Source organism: Nicotiana attenuata, chromosome 12, assembly GCF_001879085.1.
Source record: "Nicotiana attenuata strain UT chromosome 12, NIATTr2, whole genome shotgun sequence".
In the NCBI taxonomy this organism is placed as follows: domain Eukaryota; kingdom Viridiplantae; phylum Streptophyta; class Magnoliopsida; order Solanales; family Solanaceae; genus Nicotiana; species Nicotiana attenuata.
The window spans coordinates 25,329,196-25,344,820 of NC_032000.1; positions in this window are offsets into that span (position 1 = coordinate 25,329,196).

Below are 15,625 nucleotides of genomic sequence, written 5' to 3' on the forward strand. Positions count from 1 at the left end.
TTCAAGAAAATCGCCTATGTGATGTTTAGGTTTTGAAAAGTTGTAAAACTGAAGAAGAATCCCGTCTGAAATCTCATTTAGTAGGTGCTGTTATCGCAATTACGAACAGTGGTTCGCAATTGCGAACCCTTTAGAAGTCTGCTACCTTCGCATTTGCGAAGGATATGTCGCATTTGCGACTCTTGACTTTTTCGCATTTGCGACCAAAGTTTCGCATTTGCGACGCCTGGGTCGCATTTCCCAAGCCTGAGAACTTCGCATTTGCGAAGCCTGATCTCGCAATTGCGAGATCAGAGGCCTGTTACACAGCTGCAACATACCAGCAATTCTCCTAAGTCCAAATTCACTCCGTGGCCTATCCAAAACTCACCCGAGCCCTCGGGGCTCCAAACCAAACATGCACGCAAGTCTAAAAATATCATACGGACATGCGCGTGCGATCAAATCATCAAAATAACATCAACAACTACGAATTTAACCTCAAATTCATGAAATTCTTCAAGAACATTGAAATTTCCATTTTCTCAACTAAAGGTCCGATTTGTACCATATCAACTCCGATTCTTACCAAATTTTATAGATTCGACTTATTTTGTTATTTTAAACCTGTATCGGGCTCCGGAGACAACATATGGGCCTGATACCATCAAGAACACGCATCGTTTCATTTCAAAAAGCCTTTATATTTTCCAGCAAACAATTCTCTTTAAAAATTCTTTTCTCGGGCATGGGACATCAGAATTTGATTCCGGGCATACACCCAAGTCCCATATTTTACTGCGAACCCACGGGACCGTCGGATCACGGGTCCGGGTCCGGGTCCGGGTCCGTTTATCAAGAATGTTGACCAAAGTCAACTTCAATCAATTTTAAAGGACAATTTCATTATTTTTCTAAAATTTCACATAAAAGCTTTCCGGAAACGCGCCCGTATTGCGCACGCAAATCGAGGTGAGATAAAAAGAGGTTTTCAAGGCCTCAGAACACAGTTTTGACTTCTAAAACAAGAGATGACCTTTAGGGTCATCACAAGAGCACTTGGTTATCAGATCCAATGGTAATAGTAGTGCATTTAATAAGGAAAATATATTCATCATTAGACTAAAATACAATTTGTGCAAATTACATGATAGAAATTAAAGAGTTATCTTAGCTAGCAGAAACGAATATGTTGATAAACTAAATAAAAGGTTGATTGCTACGTTTTATGGTAAAAATAAAATATTTTTCAGTTTTGACTCAGCAGAAGATAATACTAACAATTACTACCAAGAAGAATACTTAAATACTTTAATGCCAAATGGCCTTCTATCGTACATGTTTGTTGTCAGGTTCATTATTTCTTACGTATGTTAGTATCACCATATATGTAATAGACTAAGTTAAAATTAATTTTCCATTGCATATAGGTTGATTTTGAAAAAAAAATATGTCCGTCATGCTACTGAAAACTTAGATCCGCTGAATAGCTTATCTAATAGTACACATATAGTATATAGAAGTTTTGACAATAATGTCATACATGCAGAACTTATGATACTGATCAATGTGCTTCTAAGTATGTGTTTATCCCCGAATTCAACTTTCGTCTTCCGAAACTAAAGAATATCCTATTAAAATTGTGTGAAAATAATTTTTAGTATGTTTATGTTTTGTAGTTATAATAAATAAAGCATAAGGACAAATATCCTAAATATTGGACTATATTACCACAATATATTTTCTAATTACACGAATAACTATATGTTGCACTTTCAAGATGGAAATCAATATCGTCAACAAGAGTTTTGGTTATGGCAGAGTAACCAAGGCATTAGAAGGAAACATATAAAAAAAAGAACATTGTCTATAAAGAAGTGTTCGGTAAGAAACCATCACATTAGATACTTTTAAACTACAATACATAATTATCTACTTAACATGACTAAAATTGATCATTATGTAAGTTTGATGATAACCTTTCATTTTGAATTCACGTATTATGCTAATGTAACAATATTTTTCGGCATTTAAATGATTGTTATTAAAATTTTTCTTATTAATTAAATTTTATTGTTACTTCATATAAATAAATATTAAAACCATCATGTACTATTATTAAAGTGCAACACACATTTATAGATATTAGTTTATTAATAGGATTCATATTATTCACATGCTTATAAGACGTTTTTTAACATCATACTCAAAAGATTCTTATTAGATTATTTGTGGAGTCACCAAGAAAAAAGTGTGGTAGCTAAATTTAAGGAAGAATGGAAAATCAGCACCAAGGAGCTATTTAACTTTCGATAATATTTTTACTTTCAGCATATTCTAGTGTTTCCTTCCCTATTTACGGTTGCATTAAACCTGTGTGACGATATATTATACATTGGCAATACTCTCGTGCTTCTATCTTTGTTGAAGGTGGGTTGGGTTGATTTGCTCTAAATTTTATGTACAAAAATATATATATATTGGGTGTATGTGAACATTGACATGTACACAAATATGTCACTTTTTGTAAGTTTTACGTATATAACTTTGAAAGAGACGATTGTTCGTGATATATTGAAAGACAACACACATATAAATAAATATGAAAAAACATGGGGTTTTATGTTCATGCTCTTATCTACTATCATCTTTTTACCAATTTTAATATAATAATTTTAAATATATCTACTTGCAACAAATTTTATCATTTAATTATGATAAAACTTTGTTAATAAGCTGGTTTCAATTATATATCAATATAAATCGTTGGTTTTGGTTTTCAGGTTAATCGAAATTGATATGGAAGGGTGATTCCCAGTTTGAAGCTTTAAATTTGAAAGGTTTGACTCAGTCTTGACTTTTTAGTGTTTGATCTCGGATTTGGATTTTTATGATTTGGTTAGCTCCGATAGGTGATTTGACACTTAGGAGCGTGATCGGAATGTGTTTTGGAGGTCCGGAGTAGATTCAGGCTTGAATTGGCAAAATTGGAATTTTGGCGTTTTCCGGTTGATAGGTGAGATTTTGATATAGGGGTCGGAATGGAATTCCGGAAGTTGTAGTAGGTTCGTTGGGTCATAAGTGATGTGTGTGAAAAATTTCAGCTCATTCGGACGAGGTTTAATGGACTTTATAATCAAAAGCGGAATTCGGAAGTTTTTGGAACCTTAGGCTTGAATCTAATGTTATTTGGTTGATTCGATGTTGTATTAGGTGTTTCGAAGATTGGTATAAGTTTGGATAGTGGAATGTGACTTGTTTGTGCTTTTGGTTGAGGTCCCAGGGGCCTCGGGGTGATTTCAGATGGTTGACGGTGATTTTGAGTTGGGTTTGGCAGCTGAGGGAATTCAGTTCAGTATTCACGTATCCATGGCAGACCAATATTCAGTCAATGCAGTAGTCATTCAGTTCAGTAATCATGTATCCATTCAATTTAGTATGCAAGTGTTAATGAAATTTCATGTTTCCACCATACCCGTTTAAGGTCCGGAGTTAGCAGAAGTTACATTCAGGACAATCATTCAAGGACGAATGATCCCAAGGGGGAGATAATGTAACACCCCGTACATTCGGAGTAGGTGTGGATATGTTAAATGGGTATTAGTCTGATATTTTAGACATATGAAGTCCTAGCGGGATGAGTATGGGTGAAAACAGTTATTTTAGAATCAAGATGGAGAATGAGGTGCATAAGATTCGATGAAATCTATGAAGTTTACAAAAAGTCAGTTTTACAGAAGGTTTAGTGAAACACGTGTAAGGTATTTGGGAAAACATGAAACACAAAAGTTGTAGGCCTTTGAAATAGCTTTCCAACTATATATTATGGACCCCAAACGGATCTTTGTGCAAAAAGTTATGCGCGTTTTACAGAACAGTGTGCAATATGAGCGCCCTGAGCGCGACCCGAGTGCGGCCGCACTCCTGTGGCAGTGTTACTACCATTTTGCGCGGTCAAGAGTGCGGTCAGGCCTACAGGTGCGCAGGGGCACTCATGGGGGGTCATTTTAAAGCCCTACTTCGTCCCCCACAGCCCCAAAACATAAAAACTTGCTCTAGAAAGGGAAACTCTAAAAAACCTAACTCCTTAAGAGTCCCTCCACCACCCAAGGTAAGTTCTAATGGTGATTCTAAGTTAATTTCAATTTCCTAACATCTTATTAACATGGGTAAACCCTCCAAATTATTTGATATTTGATTGGGGCATCGTTGTTGAGAGAAGGAACCCTAGAACTTAAATTCAAGAAGATTGAACGTCAAGAAGGTAATATCTTCACCCTCTAATTGATTATAGCATTGGATTAATGATTGTAGACTACAAGTTCATGAGCTATGAGTTGATGGGTTTGATAGAAAAGCATGAACAATTATAGGTTTGGCTTGTTGATTGTTGATTATTGGTTAAGGGTGTTGTTTATCTTATGGGTGAAGAAGAATGACATTGATTATAAGAAATTTGAGATTTTAGAATTTATCTAGGATCAAGAGAATGGCTTGTTGGGCGTAGAAACACCATTAATAAGGATTATGAAGCTTTATGTCACCAAGTGTTTGAGAAAATGCTTAAGTGACTAAAACATGAGAATTATTGCTAATATGGAATCCCTTTGACTTGTATTGATATAGATTAAAGTTGAAAGGGTTGGCGAATGTTGTATTATGCTCAAGAGCAGGAAGTTAAGGTATGTGAGGCTAACCCTCTATGTTTGGGAATGTTAATGATTCTCCCTACACTATGTTTCTTTTACCACATTACTAATTGCCTCATAAATATAGTTTAGCCTAGTTTCTTGAATAGTTGTAGAACTTCTATTCTCTAGCTTCATAACTCGTTCATGAATTTCATTCTGAACATTGTGAGTTCAGTGCGTATTCAATATAGACTTGGGTTTGATGCCCCCGATTCTTAGTATAGATTACTCAGTATGCCATAAACAGTTGAAGTTTCAGTGTTCATAATCAGTTCAAGAATACATGTCTCGGTCTAGTCCTATTCAGTATTCCAGTATTATGTAACTCAGTGTGATCCAGTATTCCAGTATCATGTAACTCAGTGTGATTCAGTATTTCACTATCATGTATTGCAGTTTGATTCTCAGTTCCTGAATGTTGAACACCTGTATTTGGGCCTGAGGCCGTAGTTTATATGCTTTATGCATACTTGGGCCTGAGGCCGTAGTTTATGCTTTATGCATGTTTGGGCCTGAGGCCGTAGTTTATGCTTTATGCATTTTTGGGCCTGAGGCCGTAGTTATGTATACGTATACTTGGGCCTGAGGCCGTAGCTTGTGCACATATATATTGGGCCCGAGGCCGTAGCTTATTCAGATAAACAGGTTGTTCATCATTCAGAAGAGGGAGTATTCATATCCTTACTTCCTTTGTTCAGTTCAATTATCTGTTATCATTTCAGTTATCACTTATCAATTTAATTATCAGTTATCATTTCAGATTTCAATTATCATTTCAGTTATCAGTTATCAGTTATCATTTCAGTTATCAATTATCAGTTCAGTTATCAGTTATCAGTTATCATTTCAGTTATCAGTTATCATTTCAGTTATCAGTTATCAGTTCAGTTATCAGTTATCATTTCAGTTTCAGTTTCAATAGTTATCATTTCAGTTATCAATTATCAATTCTCAGTTATCAGCTTAGTTTCAGTTTCAGCATTTATAATTCTTTCTTTCAGTTGCTTTACATACCAGTGCAATTCAAATGTACTGACGTCCCTTTTGCCCGGGGCCTGCATCTCACGATGCAGGTAATGATTTACAGGTTGATGATTCAGAGCGCTAGGATTCTCGTACCAGCTATTTAGTGATCCCCAGTTCTTTCGGGGCATTATCATTACTTTACAGTCTTTCAGTATTTACAGACAGTCAGTGTTTTCAGTACTTCATTAGAGGCTTCATAGACTAGAGTAACAGTTAGACAGAGTCACAGGCTTTTCATATTAAGCTATGTTGGCTACAAATATGTTTCAGAATTGTATTAGTATTTCCGCACTTTGATTTATATCATCCAGACTTTCAGTATATCAGCATGTGTTAGTTTATCTTCCGCATTCAGTATGTTATGATACCACATGTTGATTCAGCCAGCCAGTTGGTTCGCTCGGTCACATGTAGTCAGGCACCGAGTGCCGTGTTACGTCCAGGCCCAGGTTCGGGGCGTGACAAAGCTTGGTATCAGAGCACTAGGTTCAAGAGTCCTAGGGAGTCTATGAAACCGTGTCTAGTGGAGTTTCCTTTATATGTGTGTGTCGGCCACTCATATAAATGGTTAACTACCAAGACATCCAGGATTGTCTCATTTCTTTCTACTCTAGATCGTGCCATGAAGCTTAGAGCAATAGTTAACCTTCTCTTCCTATCGAATTCCAAACGTATTAGATGCCCAAGTGATGCACAGGAGAAACCTAAGGTCCTATAGAGGATAATTGCCCATTGGGGTATAATTATGGAGTACAGGTTGATAAATATGAGACTTGAGAGGATGTTAAAAGTGGGATGCAATGGATAGTAGTACAGATTAGAGCATAACCTTATCAGAAAGTACAAAAGCAGTTATCATGTCTTATGGTTATCAGTTTACCTCAGTTACCAGTTATACAATCTTTCAGTTAGCAAGTTTGTGGTTATTCAGTACGCCAGTATTCAGTTATATGTTTACCAAATATCCAATTTTCAGTGTATCAAAATTTCTGGTGACTTGTGAGTATATAGTGATGCATATGGGTTCTCAAAGAAAATGTAAGTAACAGTGATCATAGCGAAATCTTCGCATATTTTAGGTCTGGATTAAGACCAAGACTCACCGGAGGGCGCAGGAAGTGATTTATCAGATGATGGTATACTTTGAAAGATAAGTTTGTGCATGGTAGTGTATTCGTATGTGTTTTACCTCCTAGAACAACTTCATTTAATTCTTGGAAATGGAGCCACAAGTTGGATGATGATAGTTCAGATGTCAGACCCTAACATTGGTCACTATAGTTTTGGACAGAAAAGAGCCTAAGGGTAAAATACCTAGGAGTCAGAAACGTTTGTTATTACCAAAGATGTGATTTCGTACAACTCATGCAAATGACTAGAAGATATGATGTATGAAATGAGAACCAAGAGCAACCAATATTGAATTTCAGGGAATGATTTTAAGTTGTTTAGATCTATTCAAATCAGAACTAGAAGTACCACGCTAGTAAGCCACTATAAGAAGCAGCTATTGATGTAAGATAAAAGATATGACAGTTCCCCGTTCGGTTATGTGACTAAGTGATTACTCCGGATGTTTATAGTATGATATGATTTTGTATTATATAGAAAGTTTGGGGTTATATATTCTAATTTTGTTTAAGACAGTTCCCTAAGTGTGATCTATGCACATAGTTTAGAGAAAAAAAAGGATAGTATGCGACCATAGAATAGGGTCGGATATGATGACGGAAGTTAGAAATAGCCTTATGCTTCACTTTAGTTATTCAAAGCAGAACGTGAACACATGACGCTAGCAGGTAGTTAGTAAAAAAATAGTTAGTATGTTTGAGTAGATACAATGAATCAACACTTTCAGCAGAGCTAATAGAGGTACAATTTGATCTACTTAGTAAAGTTAACAATAGTGAGTGGGTAACAGTTTGAAACACCGAACGCATGTCAGAACTCGAAAAGTTTAAGTTAAACCCGAATTACAGTAGCAGTGGGGAAAACTCAGCTAGTAGTGAGAGAGCAAGCTATAGAAGAATAGCCTTTAGTAATTATGGAAATGTGGTTTCTCCAAGACTGATAGTGTGAGCAGAGTTAAATTATTAAGATTATGTATGATAGTTGTGAATACATTAACTTTTTGTTATGTGAATAATTTAGTTTTTCCTAGCTCAGAAGTAAGTTGGAAGATGAGTCGTCATTGACGTAGAGTGCAAAGAATTGCAAAAAATAAGGAAAGTTATTTGGATCCCAAAAAAAAAAAAGAATCCCCAAGTATAAGACCTTTGATCTAAGGGGTGATGTGAAAACCATCAGTAAGTCTAGATGGAGATTTGAAACTCGAATAGTTAGCATGGGATATGAAAAAGAAAATCAGTTCGGTAATGAGGAAAAATTGTATAATTACCACAAGGATTATGTCTAGCATGTGTAAGAAACACAAAGTGATTAGAATGATCACCAAGCTTAGTTATTGATGATAAGTGATCACAAAAAAGCTGTAAAATCATGCCTATTTATGTGTTATGAGGGTAGTTCCATTGCACAGGACTCTAAAATTTAGAGTATATGTCAAAGACTTAGGTCACAATAATGCTAAAGTGTTTCCAGGAAGTGCATAAGAAGATAAAGTGTGAGAAGTATAACTCATGATTGAGGTAGATAAGAGAACTCTGGTGAAAGAAGTTCACCAACCAAGATAGGAGTTCGACTTCGGACTCCGAAGATGACGGAGTTCTTGTCTAGAACAGGGCGTGTTTCCCATTAGTAGATGAAGAGAAGGAGAAACAATTTGATGATCCCTACGTGTTGTTGTTGAAGAGGAGATTCACAAGTATAAACCGATGGCTTTTGAATAAGGGGGAGATGATGGTACTTTGAGGTACCAAGACAGATTGTGTGTATTTCAAGGAACTAATTATTACTAAACTTCATATATAATAACAAGTAGTTTACGCAAATGTATTACTTTTGGTGCATGTTTAATATTTAGCACAAGATATCTCGTGCATTGCATGAACATAGAGACTAGTACTATATTAAAAGCACGAAGACTCTTGGCGAAATGTCGTTCGCCTTTTTTACCCTTCAAAATTAAAATTTACACTAGACAAAATAGTCATTTAATTATTTTCCTAATATTTAAAAATATTCATTTAATTAATTTCCTACTTTTTAGAAATAGTCATTTAATTAACTTCCTAATATCTAGGAGTTTGAAATCAGCTAAAACTTGACTTATTTGTAAGAAATTTCTTATTTTAATTATGTAGATTAATCCCACTCCAACTTTTTTGTCTTAAACGTGTTAACATTATGACTCAAGGTAGTAGTCACTTTTTTATTTTGGCATTTTACTTAAACGGTGGGGTGGGGTTTGGATTTTTACACTCAAATAAAGTGGTAAAAATAACTAAAATTTAATTAAATGTTATACATTTTATTTTTATTATAGTTCAAAGATATTGTTTAATATAATACTTATGTGAATTTTTAAAATTTATTTACTAATTGACACAGAGAACACACGCAACGCACGTACCTTACGACTAGTTTTATATATAAACTTGTGCTATGTAAAAAGCATTAAGTTCAATATGATCAACACTACAAATTTGTCCTTTGCCCTAGTTGCCCCAATCCTTTCTTTAATACGTCAAACTCATATTCCAACACTTGATTATTCCCAATCCTTTGATCAACTAATTTGGGGTCTTACAACAACTGGTTATTTCTCCGTAAAATCGCTATATAATGCATTAACTGACACTAATACCCCCTATCACTACTCTTGGCTTTGGAAACTAAGCCTACCCCCAAAAATTAATTTTTTACTGTGGTTAATCTCTCGCCAAAGGCTATCCACCACCACTCACCTATATAACATCCACATCACAAATCCGAACATCTGTACACTCTGCCTTCAAAGTGCAAAGACAATCAACCACCTCTTGTTCCAATGCCCAAATGCTCTCCGTCTATGGACTCAACTAGGACTAGCAAATAATCTAAACACCATGGACCTTACCAACACACAACCTATTCAAATCATCCACACTTTGCTTACCACCAAGAATCGTATGCCCTTAAAATTATCAGCTCGATTATTAATTCCATATACGACATGGAATATCTGGAACCTTTGGAATCGCTTCATCTTCCAATGTCAATTACCCACCCAAAATATGCAGCACTTGATTTCACAAGCGGCTGAATATCACTATATCATTCAAAAGCAATCGCAAAAAACAACAGCCGCACCCGTGTATGTCTAGTGGTACCCTCCTACACTAGGCACCATTAAACTAAACACGGATGGATCCTCTAAGGTCCATCCACCCCACAATGGAATAAGCGGCATTTTAAGAAATGATATGGGCCATTGTCTACTTGGATTCATGGGCACATGACCCACATGAAACTCTACGTATATGGAACTATTGTTACAGAGATTACAATTAGCATGGAATTACCACTTCACTCCATTAGAAATCAACGTGGATTCTACAGAGGTAATATCGGTGCTAATTCATCACAATTTACATTACTCATTGTCACACCTCCTTTTCCTACCCCCGAAAGAGTACATGGGAGTTTTTCCCAATTTAAGTGACAAATCGAAACGGGATTATTTATATTAAATTTAGAGTCGCCACTTGGGATAATTTATGGCGTCCCAAGTCACCAGTTTAAGATCCTGAATCGAGGAAGTTTGACTTTGTTTTACAGTCCGCGAAACACAAAAATCCGGGTAAGGAATTCTGTTAACCCGGGAGAAGGTGTTAGGCATTCCCGGGTTTTGTGGTTTTAGCACGGTGGCTCAACTATTATTATTGGCCTAATTATCTGATTAATAATACATTTTAAACCTATTGTGCATAGATTACTTGTTTGTTTTTGAAAAACACATCGTAGACCACGCTACATGAAATACACCTGCAGTTCACGACATGTCTAATTTATTTAACATTATTGGAAATTGAAGTCGGGTCACATGAAATGTACACCCGGATTTGAGAATTATGTATCACGTCTACCTCACGGGAACCGTACCCGTAGCTATGACACTTTATTTAATTAATACACCTGAAGCAAACTACGAGAATTCGAGGCATTTCTCTACATTAGTTAGGAAATTAATGTGAAGGCCATAGCCTATGTGATTGGATGGCGCACCTCGATCTATTTTTAAAGAAGAAATTTGTAACCAACTAAAGTAAATTAAGGATGTTCAGGCTTAATACAACTAAAGCTCAATCTAACCCTACTAATTATAAGCATGTGTTGGATAATATACTAGGTATTTATTTATTTAAGTGAATTCTGGGACAACAGTAGGCCCAATATTATTTAAAGATTTCGAAAAGGAAAATCAAAAAAACTGGGCTTGACATCAAGCCCAGCGATGGGGACCAAGGCAAGAGGCCGCCATAGCCGAATGGCCAAGTATTGGGCCCATCCTTCCATGATCAAATCTTCAGTTATTATTAAAAAACCTATTTTTGTTGTATAACATATAGAAACTCAACAAATTGGAGCTGCTGAACCTAACAGGGCTCGGGATCGAGCCCAAAAAGCGAAAAAGACAATGAAACATGCTTTGAATCTAGTTGCAAGCGGACTGCCTCATATGGGCCAAAATCAGGCCCAATAGCCTCTAACAAAAAAGGGCCTTCAACATTAAGGCCCTTTTAGGCTTAATTCCCCTAACTCACCTATGACGAAGTAATACAGGAATTTCGAACATTAGAGGTACATGGATGTCCAGATTATAAACTAACTTTTAATGACTTGTTGTTAACAGTAACAATATGGACAATTACATATATAAACTAATCTTAACCAAACATAAAATTGTCCCGAGACGAAAATGATCCAATTTGATCACTGTACATGATTCAACATCTATTGAATACTAATATGAACTCATCATACATTAACCTAGCCTTAAATAACATTAAAACTTAACATGACTTAATTGAAGATATTTATCCATACTAGCATATACAGATAACATACAATCACAAGTCCTAACACAGTCCCCAAATACTACAATTCTCCAGCATATCAAAGTTATTCAACAACACATGAAACACTAAACTAATTCTAATTTTCAACCTAAACATTACGACCGAATGATATAGAGCATCAATTATAAGTAAATTTAAACAGATAGAAAGAAACTACAAGCCAAATAAAGAAACAAAGAAAAATATTAAATAAGACAGGGATCTGGAATTTTCACTTCAAGCCAACATATTATGGCTTTATTTTTTTTTGCATTTCAAAGTCTGTGAAGGTACTTGGATACAGCAACAAAGCAAAAAGGAGTAAGGATTCAGCACAGGAAAGCTAATCTAAACAACATCCAATATCAGNTATAACTTCAGTCGAGAGAGCTGAAGTTTTGAAATATGTGTGTTGTTTTCACCTCTTTTTATGTCAATATAATTGTGACCCTCTTTGTTCTTAGCTTTCTATTGCATTATACTTGTTATTTGTTAGTATTTGATTTATACTTCTTAGTTGCTTAGAGATGCTACAACTTTTGTTTGTACATGCTTTTCTTTTTGTGTGTTGTATGCATGTGTGTCTGTGTGAGTTTTTGTAGGTGTGTGTGTGTGTTTTTGATTAAGAATATGTATTTAACATACTGTAACCTGAAGTTTTTTCTTGCAGAAGTCATTGCGTACGTTTTTAAAATGCAACCAAACCTGTAAGCCTGCGCAACAAAAATGAGTGATTTGTATTTTAGCAGTAATATAAAATTGTGCAAGAGCTTATTTTTTTTATTCCTATGAAAAAAATCACATTTGAATTATGTCATACAATAAAGAAAGTCTAAATTCAGACCAAGGATTATTGAAGCTTGGAGTATTTTTCAGTGTGTTTCTTGGAATATGGATGAGGTGCTGGAGAAGACAAGCAAGTTGTTCTGTTATGCCCCACTTGTTTACAACGACTGCATTTGGTAGACTTGAATGGTACTGATGATTCAGTCACAGGTATATGCCTCTTCTTTTGTCTTCTTCCTTGTAAAATCTCTACATCGGGAGGTTTTGTGATTTCAGATTGTACATTTTCTGGTATTTCCCATGATTGTTGATCTCCCACGGTATTCACATGCCCTTCATATGTTTTCAACCATGTTTCCCTTGAATACCAATTTGAGCATTAATCAGATTTCTGCAAATATCTCTTATTAATAGCAGCAATTGCATGTGGACAGGGCAATTCATCAAGTTGGAATTCCAGGCAGTCACAAGTTCTCTTCTTTAAGTCCACAATGAATTCGATTCCTTCACTATTTATTCTAAACAACATTGAGTCAAGGTTGAACACCTAACAAGGAATAAAAAATTAAAACAAATTATATTAGTGTATTTTTCCTTCAAAACGAAAAAGTATGAAAATTTTTAAACGTAAGCAGTAAATCACTGCAACAGATCTAAAAAGCTGAAGTTAACAAATATACTCACAAACATTTTGCAAGCCAAGTCCATCTTCTTAGTCATCTCTTCTTCTGCCCATATTGATACTCTGTGAAAAGTTTCATTTTCCTTTTTTCTCCGTTTATAAAACCACTCTCCCAGCTTTTCTTGGATGAAATCTAACATTCTTAAAATAGGCATTTCTCTCCCTTTCAGTAAAACGGAATTCATTGATTCTACCATGTTTGTTGTTAACATATCATAACGTCTCCGTGGGAACCACGATCGAGCCCATCTCTCATGAGGCTCTTCCATTATGTAATTGTATGTTTTCTTGTCAATACTTTTGAGTTGGGACATTGACTGATTAAAATCTTCACGTTTGTATGATCTTGCAGCACTTTGAAAAAGATTTATTACCATGGCCTTTGCATGTCTTTGCTTTAAATTTTTCTCAAAGTGATATAGGCAGATACCATGGTGAGCTTCAGGAAAAACTCTTCTAATACCATTTGCGATCGATTGGTTTCTAACTGACAAGAAAACCAGTTGTGACGACCCGACCCGTCGTCTCATGAGTTACCGCTCCGTTTCCCCCATTTTATGCTTCTTCATGTTTCGTTATCGGTATGTGGTGTGTTAGAGTTGATTTGGATTGGTTTGGATAAGAAATGAGACACTTAGTCTCTTTAAGGAAGGCTTAAGTTGGAAAAGTCAACCGGACATTGACTTATAAGTTATAGGGATCGGATGTGATTTCCGGTGATTCGGTTAGATTCGGGGGATGATTTGTGACATAGGAGTGCGATCGGAATTGATTTTGGAGGTCCGGTGTAGAATTAGGCTTGAATTGGCGAAGTTAGTATTTTGGCGAATTCCGGTTGGCAGGTGAGATTTTGATCCGAGGGTCGGAATGGAATTCCGAGAGTTGTTGTAGCTTCGATATGTGATTTGTGATGTGTGTGCAAAAATTCAGGTCATTCGGACGTCGTTTGGTTGGGTTTTTGATCGAATGCGTGTTTCGGAAGTTCTTGAAGAACTTAGGCTTGAATCCGATGTGAATTGATGATTTCAGTGTTGTTAGGTGTGTTTTGATGATTGGAACAAGTTTAGATGATGTTTTGGGATATGTTGGTGCCTTTGGTTGAGCTCCTGGGGACCTCGGGGTGATTTCAGAGGGCTTAACGGAGGTTTTGAACTTGGAAGTTATTGCAGATTTTTGCCCAGTTGTTGCAGACCTTCGCGTTCGCAGCCTTACGAGCGCGTTCGCGATGAGGAGTTGTGCAGACCATCGCGTTCGCGAGGGCTGCTTCGTGTTCGCGTAGAGGTAAATTGTGGTCAGCGGAATTTGTTCATTGCGAACGCGGGGGTGTTGACCGCGTTCGCGTAAGGTAAAACCTGGGCGTCCAGAGGGGCTTTTTATATCATTTCATCCGCGACCCATTTGATATTTCCTCCATTTTTGAACCACCTCAAGAGTTTTTTGGTAGGAATTGAAGAGGGTTTTGACGGGAATCGGTTGGAGGTAAGTCTCGTGACCTAGAAACGCTATTTATTTGAAGAATCAACCTTTAATTCATAATTGGAGTAAAAATTGGAAGAGCTAGGGCTTGAGTTTTTATATTTCAAATTGGGATTTGATAGGTCATTTGAGCTCGGATTTGGGAGTTCTTGGTATGTACGGACTCGTGCCAAGACGAGGAATCCGGTAATGTAAGTTTCGTAATTTTTCGAGAAGCGAGCCCGGGGCTCGGGTTTTTGCTAGTTTCGAGATTTTTGCTATATTTTGATTGTCTTCGATTGGGTATTGTTCCCTTGGCATAGTGTGATGTATTCGCTCTAATTTTGGTTAGATTCGATGCACGTGGAGGCCGAGTTGAGGGGCAAAGGCGTCGCGGGCTAGAGATTTCGCCGGTTCGAGGTGAGTGATACTTGTAAATGATATCCTGAGGGTTTGAAACCCCGGATTTGCACATCATAGTGCTGTATTGTGGTGACTTGCACGCCAGGTATGAGCGTGGGGTAGAGCACCGTTGGGGATGGTGAATTGGTCCGTCCCGGTTGTTGACTTTACTGCGTAATTGACTAAAACCTGCTTGATGCTATCGTGTTTTGGGCTTCGTGCCGATTATTTGAATCCTTTAGGGATTATTATCACTGTTTTCATGACACTTAGCATATTAAATTATTTCAGTCCTGAGTTAAACCCTGTTTTGAAATGTGCAGCCATATTGCTAAAGTTTAAAGACTTAAATTGCATTTTTTCTAATGTTTTTGAGTTAAAAAGCTATTACTTGACATTGCCCGAATGGCTCATTTGCATGTTCTGGACTGAGGATGGATCGGGCTGCACGCCGCAGCGATACTATGATGATATTGCGCTTGGGCTGTAGGAGCCCCTCCGGAGTCTGAACCCCCACAGTGAGCGCGGGTACCCAAATGGATCGGGCTGCGCGCCGCAGCGGTCATGTGCATTGCATTGCATTCATGCATTGGTTCCTGTTTGTA